We start from the raw sequence: 15,509 nt of genomic DNA, 5'->3' as shown, positions 1-15,509 counted from the left end.
AGTGTTTTCCCTATTACAGCAGTCTTTCTTCTGAATAAAGTTTGTCTCTCTCTAAACCCAGATTTGTTTTTATTTGAGACTACTCTCCTAAAAATTCTGTTATGAAAATTAAAGATAATCCACAGCCTGGGAAAACTGTTTTGCAAAACAAAAAGAACTTGAACTCACAAAAATTGCAGAACAATACTGCAATAATAAAAAATGTGAATCTTCCAAGAAACATGAGCAAGTTTTGAACAAACACCTCACAGAATTGACAAATGACAGTTAAGCACATGAAACTATTATTGTTATTAGATATCAGAAAAATGCAAGTTAAAATCAAATGAGATACCAACATATATCCACTAGAATAGCTAAAAAACATAGGACAACAACGAATGTTGCAGAAAATCTGTAATAACCTGACCTCTTACACATTATTTGTGGGATTTTGAAAATGGACTGCTATTTTTCTATTGCTGCTGTAACAAATTACTACACGACACAGTTGATGGCTTAAAATAACACACATTTATGATCTTACAGTTTTGTAGGTCAGAAGTCTGATATTAGAGAGACTGTGTTACTTTTTGGAGGACCAAAGTGAGAATCCATTTCATTTGTTATTTAGGTTGTTGGAAGAATTCAACTCCTGTGGTTTATTACTGAAATCACCATTTCTTTGCTGGCTATAAACTGAATGCTGTTCCCAGCTCCTAGAAGCTGCCTACTTTCCTTGCCTTTTGGCCCCTTCCTCCATCTCAGATCCCGTAAGAGTAGATCAAGTTCCTCTCATGTGTGTAATCTCTACTGCCTCTCCTTCCATTGTCACATTTCTGACCCACCCTCTGCCTTCCTCTTCCATTTTTAAGAATCCATATAAGTATGTTGGGACCACCTGTTATAATATTGAGTAATGTCCCTTTCTTAAAATGCTTATCCTAATCACTTTGGCAAAGTCACATTTGCCATATAAGGCACTTAATCACAGATTCCGGAGACTAGGCTCTATATTATCTTAGAGTAGGCTTTTTTACCCTCTACAACAGAAGGTCCAATCACTTTGGAAAATTCATCGTCAGTTTCTTAAAAAGTTAAATGTACATTTTTCTTAGACCTTTTGCTTCTAAATATATAACCAGAGAAAGAAAAGCACAAGTCCACAAGAAACTTTATCCAAAATGTTCACAGAGCATTATGCCTACTAGTCCTGAAGTTGAAAGATGTCCATCAAGATGAGAATAAAGAAAAAAATTAAAGATGGATATACATTCATTAAAAGGAATAGACTTCTAATAAATGACAAATATGATGAACCTTCAAAATATTATACCGAGTGAAATAAGACACAAACATACATACTATATTTTCCCATTACATCAATTTAAAGAATAAGCAAAGTTCGCCTATGGTGAAGGAAACCATATCATTAGTTTTTCTAGAATTAGGATTATATAGGAAGAGGCATAAGGTATATAATATGTTCTCATATTATTCATCAACGTAAAATTGATGTGTCCTCATATCATTTATTAAAACTAATTGAATTATACATTTAAAATCTGAGCTCTCAGTGGATGTAAAATACATCTCAAAGAATAAGATCATTCAAACTCTAAGATGCTCTGATTCTACAATGTGTTTTCTTTCACTTGTCCTTTTAATAAATGAAAGAGATTTTAAAAATAAAATAACTTCAATTTATAAATTTTCTTAGCTCAAGTATCTTTTTGAAACACAATGACCATCAAAATTTTAATTTCATGTCTAAACAACATAAACAATAATTTTAGAGCTTTTCTTTTTTTAATTCCATCCTTTTTTGCAGCCAGGATAATAGTGAATATTTTTGGGGACAAAAATACTAATTTCAATATGGGAGATTTAGTTTCAAAAACAGTTCAGATCAAGAAATTAGATTTCATCCTACAGATGATAATTAACTAACAGCTTTCAATATTGCTATCCAATCTCAACACCGATGTGATTCAGTTTTTTTTTTGTTTTTTTTTTTTTAATGTTATTTCTTGTAATCTTGCTCCAAAGCTGTTGAAAACAACACAGCAGACTGGTGACTAATTAGTGGGCAAGGGGCCATTTGGAGTAGGGATACAGCTTTTTTTTTTTTTTTTTAATCTTTATTGTTGAAAGTTTTATATATGTCCCGTTTTTCCTCATTGACCCCTTCTAGCCTTCACTGGCCCCTGCCTCAAGTCTTCACCACCCTATTGTCTGTTTCCATGGGTTATGCATATATGGATATAAGTTCTGTGCTTGATCTCTTCCTACCCATCCCCCCACCCCTATCTTCCCTCTGAGATCCCACAGTCAGGTCTATGCTTCTGTGTCTCTGGATCTATTTTGTATATCAATTTATTTTGTTCTTTAGATTCCACATATGAGTGAGATTATGTGTCACTTGTCTTTTCTGACTGGCTTATTTCACTTAACATAATACTCTCAAGGTCCCTCCATGTTGTCTCAATGGGTAAGAGATCCTTCTTTTTACTGCTGCAAAGTTATTACAGTTTTGTTTTTGTATAAATTTTCCATAGAGGGATATGACTTAGAAAAAGACAATTAATAGGTTAGAAACATTCTCCCAGAATAACACATTTGGAGCTGGCAAAAAGAGATTAATTTCTTTTGAAACAGAATGATTCTGGGCAGCAATTTTCTCAAACAAAGCTGATTAAATACATGGAAGACCTCTTATTCACTATAATCAAGTACAGTACTTGGTCCATTAATTGAACAAAATTGAATAAATGAGGAATAATATAATATGATACATAAACATTTTAACTTAAAATATATAAATGTATATTTATTCACACATCTTCTACTTTCAGGCCAGGATTTTTCATTGAACATGATTCACACATTGGAGTAGATCTTGTATAGTTTCATTTTAATATTTATAATATAAAATATATCTAAATATAAAGTATTTTAAGATTTTTAAATCAATATTAATAACATATTCCCCAGCATTTTTAGTTGCTTACTTTATTTAGCCTCTCCAAATAATCTACTCATGTAGAAACAATATTTCTAATTCTGCACTCATATTTTAATGCATTACTTATTTAATAATGATTGAAAATGGCAGGAGTAGGGTTGAAAACAAATGCTACTTATACTGACCTTATGGCTTGCCAGGTAGGAGAAGTCTGAAAGTGCTCTGAAGAGCAACCAGTTAGTTATACACATTCAGTGGTAATTTGGGCATCTGTTAAAACTAGGGGCCCGGTGCACGAAATTCGTGCACTGGGTGTGTGTGTGTGGGGGAGTGTCCCTCAGCCCAGCCTATCCCCTCTCACATACTGGGAGCCCTCAGGCGTTGACCCCCATCACCCTCCAATCACAGGATCGGCCCCTTGCCCAGGCCTGATGCCTCTGACAGAGGCATCAGGCCTGGGAAGGGGACCCTCATTTCCCCCCATCACTGGTTCTGCCCCCAACCCAGGCCTGAGGCCTCTGGCCCAGGAATCATGCCTGGGCAGGGGACCCCCATCTCCCTCTGATCACTTGCTCCACCCCCCGCCCAAGCCTGACGCCTCTGACCCAGGCTTCAGGCCTGGGGAAGGGGACCATCATATCCCCCCAATCCCCGGCTCAGCCTCCCGCCCAGGCCTGATGCCTCGGCCAGAGGAGTTGACCCTCATCACCCTCCGATCACCAATCACCGGATCGGCCCCTTGACCAGGCCTGAGGCCTCCGGCAGAGGTGTCAGGCCTGGGCAGGGGACCCCCAGCTCCCCGCAGTTGCAGGCTCCACCCCTGCCCAGGCCTAACGCCTCTGGCCTAGGCATCCGGCCCGGGCAGCGGGGACCCGCAGCTGCAGCGGCCCCGCGATCGTGGGCTCCGCTTTAGGCCCAGGCAAGGGACCCCTAGCTCCTGGGACTGCCAGCTTCGACCGTGCCCAGCTCCCATTGCTGGCTCCACCCCTACTTCCTGCTATCACTGGCCAGGGCAGCAAAGGCGCCTGATTCTCTGATCATGGCTGGGGGGCAGGGCAAAGGCGGCCCCACGGCCACCTTTGCCCTGCCCCCCAGCTCTTAGCTTCCCCCCTGGGTTTCCGATCACTGTCAGTGGCAGGGGGCTTCTTCCTGCTTTCCCTTTTGCCTCCCTGCATTGTGCCTACATATGCAAATTAGCCGCCATCTTGTTGACAGTTAACTGCCAATCTTAGTTGGCAGTTAACTGCCAATCATAGTTGGCAGTTAATTTGCATATAGCCCTGATTAGCCAATGAAAAGGGTATCGTCGTACGCCAATTACCATTTTTCTCTTTTATTAGTGTAGATGTTTTAGGAGAGGCCAGTTTTGAGGTTTTTTTGATGGATTTGTTAGAAGGAGGTTGTTAAAAGAAATTCTTTTGAAGTTATAATTGACATAAAAACACATGGTGACTAGGAATGCTACAAGTCTAGACTTTGTCATTTGTACTAAACCTGCTTCCCCTGCACCCCCGACTCATTTTAATTAACTAGGAGCCCAGTGCACGAATTTATGCACCTTGAAAGAAACTATGGGCCACAAGGCTGCAGAAGGCACAGGGGTGGGTCCCGGCCCATCCTCTCCACCCCTGCCCAGCCCCACCCGCCGCAGCCCCCGGTTTCCTGTCTCCTAGCAGCCTCACTCCCTCTGCTGCCACTCCCACATGCTGACAGTGGCCCCACTGACACCGCTGGAGGCTGCTGCCCCAATAGCCCCCTCAGGAGAAGGGGAGGTGGAGAAGCCCTCAGGGGCAATCAGGGCTGGAAGCCACTACTTGCACCCTCTAACAGCGCCTAGCAATCAGGGATGGCTCCGGATCCAGCAGCGGGTGTGAGCGGGGCTGGCAGCAGGTGCGAGCACCGGGTGGGACCAAGGCATGTGGGAGCAGAGAATTTTCAGTAACCACCAGAGACTCGCCCTGATGACAATGACCAATGTCCCGCTGTGGTCTGGTGACCCTGCTCACCTGCTCCACCATCCTGCCACGGCCGACACTGGGCATGTTCCACACACACCCCCTGGTGGTCAGCGGACATCATAGCAACTGGTTGTTCAGTTGTTTGGTTGTTCAGTTGTTCCGATGTTTGGTCTATTTGCATATTAGGGTTTTATATATATAGATGGTGCCCCTATTCTTTCATGAATCCCATCATAAACATAAAAAATGTACATGACTTTCTCATTTCTGGTGACCATTCAGGATGATCTACTAATTAGAAGCAATAGCCTCTACATTTGTATCTCAGCTAGTTTCTAACTAGTTGTCTTCTGCAAAGTAATACATGCACACACATACACAAACATGCACAAAATGCATAGTTTATAGATCATTGCTATTTAATATTATCATTAAAGAATAACAAGTCAGAACAACTCTGGAGTTAAGCTAAACTACTCCATGTATCTTGCAATTCATGACCAACTGAGAAAATTCATACATGCATACACACACTCTTAGTCCCTCCTGCAAGTTAGCATATTGTATTTGGCTTTCTTTGGGGGCCTCAGAACAACTGTTTATGCTGTAGATTTTATCCCCATTATCATTTGTACTGCCAATACTAAAAACAGAATCGCTGTCAGGAGAAGTTGTTAGACATTTAAATAGCAAAGCTGCTTTCTTCAAGCCCTTAGGCTGATATGCCAACCCTAACGTCTCTCAGGATACATGCTCTCCTCTATTCCTCCATATCCACATATGAGTGAAAATTGGTTCCTGCAATTCACACTCACCTATATTTTGAAGAATAATCCAACCCCTGTCCCATAAGCTCACCTGAAAGAGGACAGCATTCCAGCAGTTGGGTTGTTTTCTACATTTGTCCCTAAAGGGCTAAACAGATGGTGCACCCTTCCCCACAGAAATGCTCAGAAAAGGAACACCTTGAGGCTATGATGTGAAAGGAAGCTGTTGCCTTTTATGAAAATAGTTATATTTGAGTTAGTATTAGATTTGGGAATACAGAAGCAGGAAGGGGATAGCTAGAAAAAAGTTGCCATAATAGCTTAGAGGAAGAGCAGGGAGGAAAAATTAGTAGCAGCTCTAACAGAAGGAAATGATGACATTAAAATTCATGTTCAGGAGTTTAAGTCATGATAACCTTTCACATCCCCTGTATCTCTCTTGCATTAAAATGCTAGCAAATAGCCCTAACCAGTTTGGCTCAGTGGATAGACGGTCGGCCTGGGGACTGAAGGGTCCCAGGTTCGATTCTGGTCAAGGGCATGTACCCGGGTTGTGGGCACATCCCCAGTAGGGGACATGCAAGAAGCAGCTGAATCGATGTTTCTAAAACTCTATCTCTCTCCCTTCCTCTCTGTAAAAAGTCAATAAAATATATTAAAAAAAAATAAAATGCTAGCAAATACCTCCAATGGTGAAGGTAGAGGAAGGGAATATTTTAACAACACTGATAGCTATTAGCCCCTCATCAGACATAGGGTTTGCAAATATATTCTCCCATCCTGTAGGTTTTCTTTCTATTTCGTAGATTGAACTATGACTCAAAAGTAAAACAAACAAACAAACAAAACAAAATAGCCATATTAAAAATGGGCAAAGGATTTGAATAGGTATTTCTCTAAAGAAGACATACAGATGATCTATAGGTATATGAAAACGCGCTCAACCTCACCAATCATCAGGGGCATGCCAATCAAAACAAAATGATAGGTCATTTCAAACTTGGTAGAATACTTATCATTAAACAAAGCAAAACAAAATAAATAAATAACACACAAAAAAGCCCAAAGGTAAGTGTTGGAGAGTATTTAGGGAAATTTGTGCCCGTGCACACTCTTGGTGGAAATGTAAAATAAGGCAGCAGCTATGGAGAATATCAGGGAGGTTCCCAAAAGAAATTAAACAAAGAACTGCCATAAGAACCAAACCCACAATCCCACTTCTGTGTATCTATCCAATATAACTGAAATCAAAATTTCAAGGAAAAGTTTGTATGTCCATGTTCGTTGTAGCAATACTCATGATAGGCAAATATGGAAATGAACCAAATACGTAATCTTCACCAAATGGATAAAGAAGATGTGTGACAACATGGATAAATTTGAAAGACCTAATTCTAAATGAAATAAGCCAGTCACAGAGCAAATATTGCATGAGTCCACCTATATGAGCTAGCTAAAGGAATCAAATTCATTGACTTAGTAGGGTGGTGGATGCCAGGAACTGGTGGCTAGGGGAAGAAGGAAATTGTTCTGTGGGTATAAAGTTTCTGTTATGCTAAATGAAGAAATTCTAGAGATGTACTATACAACATATTTTCTTTATCAATACAGTATTCTGTACTTCAAAATTTGTGGAGTGGTAGATATCATGTTAAGTGTTCTTACCACCAATAAATACATACACACATACATAATCTTCCTGCTGCCATCTTGGCTCTGTGTTACCTCATAAAATGCCCAGCAAAGCCACGGAAACTGTCCCTGCTACAGAGCAGGAGTTGCCACAGCCCCAATCTGAGACAGGGACAAAATCTAACAGTGATGAATCAGCACCAGAGCTTGAGGGACAAGATTCCACAGGACAAACCCAACTGGCCACAGTGGCTGAAATCCATGGAGAACCAATAATTAAGTAAAAACAGAGCGTGAGTAAAAAGAAGGCATGGAAGGCGGTAAAGTATACAGAATATGTACATGTTTACAATATTGTGTCTTGGACAGGTTATGGGGGTTACTAGGGAACTATCCAGAAATCTAAGCCTATCCTCTGTCATCACAAAACCAGATGTCTATAAGACATCTTTAGATACCAGCTTTAGATACCTCCATAGTTTTGGGGGAAGCCAACATCAATGATTCATCTCAGACAGCACAGCTAGAAGCTGCAGAGAAATTCAAAATTTAGTGAAGCTAAACATTCAGGAAAACACACACACTACAACAATGAAAGAGGAGAGTGAAGAGGAAGATGTTGATGAAATAGGTGTGGAAGTTAAGGATATAGAACTGGTCATATCACAAGAAAATGTGTTGAGTGTGAAGGCAGTTCAAGCCATGAAGAACAATGGTAGTGATATTGTAAATGCTATTATGGAATTAACGATGCAACCATCTAAAAATGAGGAGCTTTTTTTTCTTTTTTCCAAATACATTTCATTGATTTTTTAAAGAGAGGAAGGGAGAGGGATAGAGAGTCAGAAACATCAATGAGAGAGAAGCATCAATCAGCTGCCTTCTGCACACCTCCCACTGGGGATATGCCCGCAGCCAAGGTACATGCCCTTGACCGGAATCAAACCCGCGACCCTTCAGTCTGCAGGCCGACACTCTATCCACTGAGCCAAACCAGCCAGGGCGAGAAGCTTTTTTTTTGCTTCAAAAAGAGTAACTGCAGCCTGGCTGGTGTGGCTCAGTGATTGAGCATCTACTCATGAACCAAGAGGTCACTGGTTTGATTCCCAATTAGAGCACATGCCCGGGTTCCAGGCTCAATCCCCAGTAGGGGGAGGGGGTGCAGGAGACAGCTGATGGATGATGTTTCTCTCTAATCAATGTTTCTATCTCTCTATTCCTTTCCCTTCCTCTCTCTAAAAATCAATAAAGAGATATTATTTTTTGCCCTAGCCAGTTTGGCTCAGTGGATAGAGCATCAGCCTGTGGACTGTAGGGTCCTGGGTTCGATTCCAGTCAAGGGCATGTACCTTGGTTGCGGGCACATCCCCAGTAGGTGGCATGCAGGAGGCAGCTGATGGATGTTCCTCTCTCATTGATGTTTCTAACTCTCTATCCCTCTCCCTTCCTCTCTGTAAAAAAATCAATAAAATATATATTTTAAAAAAAGAAAAAAAAAGACATATTATTTTTAAAAAAGAGTAACTTCAACTTGGTTTGAAATTTGTACTTTTCTACCATTGATGGAATTATGGCTTCTTGTGGGATCAAAATATAAATAAATGAATGTAGTATGTGAAAAAGCGAAATTAGAGCAATTTCTAGTCAATTTTGGAAGAAAAATGTGCTTTCTCAAAAATTTTATGTAGAACTAAAATTCTTTCCTATATGGCAACAGAAGATACTTTCAAATATGTAAAGTTTCAAAAAATGTGAATATTGATGAATATTGACTTATGAGAAAAAAACACTGAATATATAAGCCTAATAAAATATAAATAAAAATTAATAAATAAAACATGGCAGTATTCCTGTATGAAGGAATATCTGATTATCAATGTGTTAAACATAAAACTAAATAAAAATCAATACTATAAATAGTTACATAAAATTAAACATAAATGTAATAAATAACATAAAATACATTCTTGATGCTAATAAGAAAGCACATTCCATAAATAAGAATTAATTTTACAAAGGCACATTGGTTGGACTTGGAACAAGAAACTAAAAAAGTGTTATTGATTTTAATTTAGAAAATAAGTCAAACATTATTTTGAAAAGCATAAGAACCCACTAGTGGAAATAAAAAGAATAATTACCTTTCACATCACTATAGAAGATAAGAAGCAAGCATACAGATTCCACATGACAAATGACAAGAGGCAAATGCAACAAAAAAGAAATATAAAAAACAAAACTGAGAACATAAAACAAAGTGACAGAATTAAGGCTACACATAACAGTGATAACACTAAAGGAAATTGCTTTAAACTAGTCTGTTTTAAGGAAGGAAATATTCTCAGAAAGAATGACAATACTAAATCAAATTTTAAAACAACTCAGGAAAATGACATAGAAATATTTTAAGTAAAATAATGGGTAAAGTTTCATCATGGAAAAACAGAAAGCAATTGTGAATGGAAATGCTAATAGCAAAAGGAAGAATTTAAGGCAAAGCATAATGACTAAGAAGATTAGGATCATTTTGTATTTCTAAAACAGTCACTCAACAGTGCAAACCAAATGGTATTAAATCATTGTGCATTAAATAATGACACAACAAAATATATAAAGTAAATATCCTATTTAATAAAGAGGTAATATGCAAATTACCATCACTCCAACACACAAGATGACTGCCACAAGATGGCTGGCAGGGGAGGGCAGTTGGAAAGGACCAGGCCTGAAAGGGAGGTCAGTTAGGGGTGATCAGGCCTGCAGGGGAGGACAGTTTTGGGGGGACCAGGCCTGCAGGGAGGACAGTTTGAGGGGGACCCAGGCTTACAGGGGAGGTCACTTAGGGGGGGACCAGGCCTGCAGGGAGGGTAGTTGGGGGTGACCAGGCATGCAGGGGAGGGCAGTGCACAAATTTATGCACCTTGAAAGGAACATAATTCCACGTTTGCAATGTGTTCTCTTTTACCTCCTTCCTTTCTGTCTCTCCCTTTTTTTCCTTCTAAACCATTCAAAATTTCAAACTTCATAACACTTTATTACTAAATACTTAATTATGCATGCTCTAACAACAAGGGCATTCTCTTATGTAGCCAAGATACCATAATCAGACCTAAGAAAAATAAACTATTTTTTAATATTACCTAAACACAATTTATTTTTAAAACCTTTACAATTTGCTAATTTTTCCAAAGAAGTGTTCTATAGCCTTCCTCGCTCACCCTAGTCTATGATCTAATCAATGTTTATACATTGTTGTTGGTTATTAGTGTCTCTAAGTTCTAATGGAGTTAACTTTTAAAAATGTCATGTTGGTCATATGAGCATGTCCTGCATTCTGGATTTGTCTGTTTTTTACTCCTGAAAAAAAATTAGAATAAATAATTTGGCAAGAAGCTACAAAGCTGATTGCACTTCTTTTTTTTTTTAAATATATTTTATTGATTTTTTTACAGAGAGGAAGGGAGAGAGATAGAGAGTTAGAAACATCGATGAGAGAGAAACATCGATCAGCTGCCTCCTGCACATCTCCCACTGGGGATATGCCCGCAACCCAGGTACATGCCCTTGACCGGAATCGAACCTGGGACCTTTCAGTCCGCAGGCCGACGCTCTATCCACTGAGCCAAACCGGTTTCGGCGCTTATTGCACTTCTTACTGTAATATACCAGGATACACTATGAAGTGATTCAAACTCTGTAATATAGACTAACATTTTTTCTCTCTAAAGGTCACAAGTTAGAGTGTTACATTTTATATCATATTAGAGTCCCGGTGCATGGATTCGTGCACTGGTGGGGTCCCTCAGCATGGCCTGTGGTGATCGGGATAAAACTGGCAGTCCAAAGCTACCTGCCACTCTGCCTGCTGTTCCTGCTCATCCCAGCCCCATGGCGCCTGCCACCGCCCCTGCCACTCAGTAGGCTTGCTGTCACTTCACCCTTCATCTGGTGCCCCTCGGTCAGCTGAGCAGCGCTCCCGCTGTGGGAGCACACTGACCACCAGTGGCAGCTCCGGCATTGAGCATCTACCCCCTGGTGGTCAGTGCGCATCATAGTGACTGGTCGACCAATCAACCATCTAACTGATCGTTTAGGCTTTTATGTAGATAGATTATTCCAAGATTCTTCCATGAAGGTTTATCTCATAATTTATTTTCCCGCTTGAGAAAGTATGTTGTGTGGGCGTCTGTGGCATCCTCTTACTCTTGCCTGGAAAGAAGCTTTGCTTTCCTAATCATGTTTTTACTAAAATCTATCTGCATTTAAATGTCACTTTCAATAGGGAAGCCAATTTCATGCACCTTTTCAAATGACAAGCAGATTATCCTGCCACATTTATTTGTTTTGTTTTGTTTTAGTTGGCGTGACCAGATGTCATTAATTTTTCTCTAAAAGTTTTAATCCCATATATAAGATTCAGGGCCTTAGAAATACAGGGTGGGGCAAAAGTAGGTTTATAGTTGTTCATATGGAAAATAACACAATAATTAATAAATAATAATACAATAATAATCTGTGTTTAGCATAATCACAACTGTTTTGCCCACCCTGTACTTTATTTAAATGCATTGTTTTACCTTTGTTCTTTACGGAGTAAACAATATTAAAAGAATGCACAATATTTAAAGTCCAGTAGGGTAGACAAAACCTGGTTTTCAGTTTGAAGCAAAATTATTAAATTATAACAAATTTACTCTAGAATAATTGTCAGGGCCAGCCTGACAGGGTTGAGCCGGGCTGAGGCAGGGAGGTGGGAATTGAGAAAAGAAAGAAAGACAGGAAAGCGGGGTCGGGAGGACCCCAGTTCTCTCGATGAACTGAAGCGAGTTTATTAGTCACACAATCTTATTTATACACAACACACTGAATAGGAGGTCTGTCAAGAGGAATGTATTCTTTGTTCCTCTTAATCTCTAAGGGAGAGATACAGCAGAAGGACAAGTTCTCAGTACAGCATATCTCAGTAAATAGTTACAGACTTCTTGGTAAGCTATGAAAGGCTGTTCTCATTCTACAAATATTGCTCTCATTCTACTGATAATCACCATCCAAACAAGTCTGGGAAAACTGTGTGGGTAAGGGTCCCAGCCTTGCTAGCCCCTGCAGGTGCAAGGACCTTGCCAGCTTACATCTGGCCCCCAACAAATAATTAATGTATTATTATCTTTCATATCTACACATACTGACCACCAGAGGTGGGACACTCTGACCTGTAGGTTAGCTTGCTGCTTGGGGTCTGGCCAATCAGGAATGGGTGAGATGGGCTGGCCATGCCTTGGAGCCCTCCTGTATCCTCCCCCAGCCCCAATCATGCACTGGTGGGGTCCCAAATTGTGAGAGGGCACAGGCCAGGCCGAGAGGCCTGATGCACGAAATTCATGCAAGAGTAGGCTTTCCTTCCCCTGGCTGCTGGCACTGGCTTCCCTCTGGCACCTGGGACCCAGGTTTCCCTCGCAGCCCCGGCTTCATCCAGATGGTCGTCTGGAAGGACGTCCAGTATTATTAGCATATTATACTTTTATTATTATAGACTAAAGGCCCAGTGCACGACGGGGGAGGGGGTGTATCTCAGCCCAGCCTGCACCCTCTCCAATCCAGGACCCCTTGGATATCCCTCTTGCAATCCGGGACCACTGGCTCCTAATTGCTCACCTGCCTGCCTGCCTGATTGCCCCTAACCACTCTGCCTGCCTGCCTAATTGCCCCTAACTGCCTCTGCCTGCCAGACTGATCACCCCTAACTGCTCCCCTGCCAGCCTGATCACCCTAACCACCTCTGCCTTGGCCCCCACAACTGTGGCTTTGTCCAGAAGGAGGACCGGACAACTGGAAGATGTCCAGTCTATCTGGTCTAATTAGTATATTACCCTTTTATTAGTATAGATAATGATTCTGCTGTTGTCAAGTTATTATAAAACTGAATATCTATTTTCCATTTTGAAATTAAAAACTATATATTGGCATAAATACTTAGATTTTAAAGATATATTTTAGACAATTATGGGACACTAGAGGCCTGGTGCATGAAATTCTGCACAGGATAGGTCCCTAGGCCTGGCTGGCAATCAAGGTCAATTGGGGCTTTCCTTCCCCTGGCTGCCTTCATTCCGTGCCGCCCCCTGGTAGTCAGCACACGTCATAGCGAGCAGTCGAATTCCCAGTCGGTCAAACTCCTGAGGGGACAATTTGCATATTAGCCTTTTATTATATAAAATAATAAATGTAAGAAATGGGTTACGTAGCAATAGGTCAAAGCTTATGCTTGTTTTATGACAACATATAATTGAACTTAACTCATTATTGCATTTTCTTTTTCCTTTCTCTTACTTAAGCAAAATCTTAGTTTCACATAAACTACAGTCTCTAATTAACTTCAGAAAAAAGGATGCCTTTATTTAAAATTTTTTTAAAATATATTTTTATGGATTTCAGAGATGAAGGGAGAGGGAGAGAGAGATAGAAAGATCAATGATGAGAGAGAATAATTGGTCGGTTGCCTCCTGCATGCCCCTACTGGAGATCAAGCCCACAACCCAGGCATGTGCCTTGACCGGGAATTGAGTCATGACCTCCTGGTTCAAAGGTTAACCACTGAGCCACACTTGCCAAAGGGGGTGTCTTTAATTAGGCCTCCTGTGTAGCTGAGATTTCAACCTGTAAAAGGACAAGGTAAATACACACTCACCTCTCCTTATACACCCTCCTATTCCCAGAGGTTTTGTCCTTCAGGTAGCTGATCCCATCTGTTTATCTAAGTATTGTCTATAGACATCAAGTTAATTGGATAGCTTTTCTTTCCCTTTGTCTTCTTGCAGTTGTGTGAGAGGCACTGTCTGAGCATCATAAATCTCCATCAGTCTGGTATAGCACTGGCTGTTTAGCTCCAAGTAGGCAGCTTATGAATTCTGATGATTTATGGATTTAATCTTTTCTATAAATGAGTGTGGAGGCTATGCAACAGGCCACTATTTACAATGAAAACAGCAGATAAATAAGTAAATAGATAAATAGATACATGACAAATAGATAGATAATCATAATAACCTTGAGATTAAGATATAATATTACAAGACAATTAAGATGGAAGGGAAGCATTTTTAAAAGTCTTCTTATGGGGGTGATTAGCAAACTGGTATGTGCTCTATCTGTAGCTTTCTATGGATGAATAATTATAATATGCAGGGCTATAGTATTATATCCACAGTACTAATGCATTAGAGTACACCCATTATCTCATTGTCCATGGCATTAATTCCTGATTTATCTGACATGCTTTGAATAAAGGTTCCTATGTCAGCACATTTTTTGAAAGTACACTGTGAGTTTAGAATATTAGAGATGCAAGATGCTTTTATCTTTTTTATTGAATATATTTGGCATATAATATTATGTAATTTATAGAGTACATGTTAATTTGCTACATTCATATATTGTAATATGATTGTCATTGTAAAGATATTTAGCACCTTTATCACATTTTATAATTATCCTTTCTTTTTAGAGCTTTGAATAATTAAGTTTTAGATGTTCTTTAGGGCTACAAAAGTGTAACAAGTAGGAAATAAGAAGCCATGGAGTTCTCATGTACAAGTATAATGAATGTAGACCACAATGTTTTACTATAATCATCAAACTTAGTAGGAAGACACATTAAAGCTAGTCTTATCTATGCTTAAGATTATTTAGATATTTTGGCCAAAGATATAGTAATAGTTGTTAACATAGAAGGGAGTATAATGAAAGATTCAAATTTTCACTCTTTCTCAAATATAACATGCTATCTGTGTTAACACATACTGTATTAATATTCAATGTTAAAATAATCAATTTAAATATACATATCTGACAGTTTTATATGACTCTTTTCTTTAACAATAAAGTATTTAAAACATATTTTATACTCCTCTTGGAAAACTAATGGTAATGCTGGTTTATAGTTTATCATGATAACTTCATTGGTGGCTGAATTAATTGGAGATATTGACTTTATACAACGTGGTGATTTATAAAATTTTGCAACTATATTTTTCTTCTATCTGGAAAGTTGTCATGTTCCTTTTCTGTTGCTATTAGAATAACTGTTCCATTTCAAAACCTTTACAACAAAGTACTAATTTAATCCATTATATATAGAGTAATTTTACAATCTAGCTTATTAGAATAATATGTATTAAATTATCATTGACTACATTTTGAAATATTTTTTTT

At 39.4% G+C, this 15,509-nt stretch overlaps 1 pseudogene across 1 annotated transcript; it reads left to right on the top strand.

Moving 5' to 3' along the window:
* The first annotated feature begins 7,402 nt into the window (after positions 1-7,402).
* Positions 7,403-8,117, top strand: LOC308525509 (nascent polypeptide-associated complex subunit alpha-like; annotated as a pseudogene). The gene has a single exon. The product of its transcript is annotated as a nascent polypeptide-associated complex subunit alpha-like (transcript).
* The last annotated feature ends 7,392 nt before the right edge of the window (positions 8,118-15,509 follow it).

This window comes from Myotis nattereri, assembly GCF_964212035.1.
Source record: "Myotis nattereri genome assembly, chromosome: 9".
NCBI lineage: Eukaryota > Metazoa > Chordata > Mammalia > Chiroptera > Vespertilionidae > Myotis > Myotis nattereri.
This window is presented reverse-complemented; position numbering and strand designations above follow the sequence as displayed.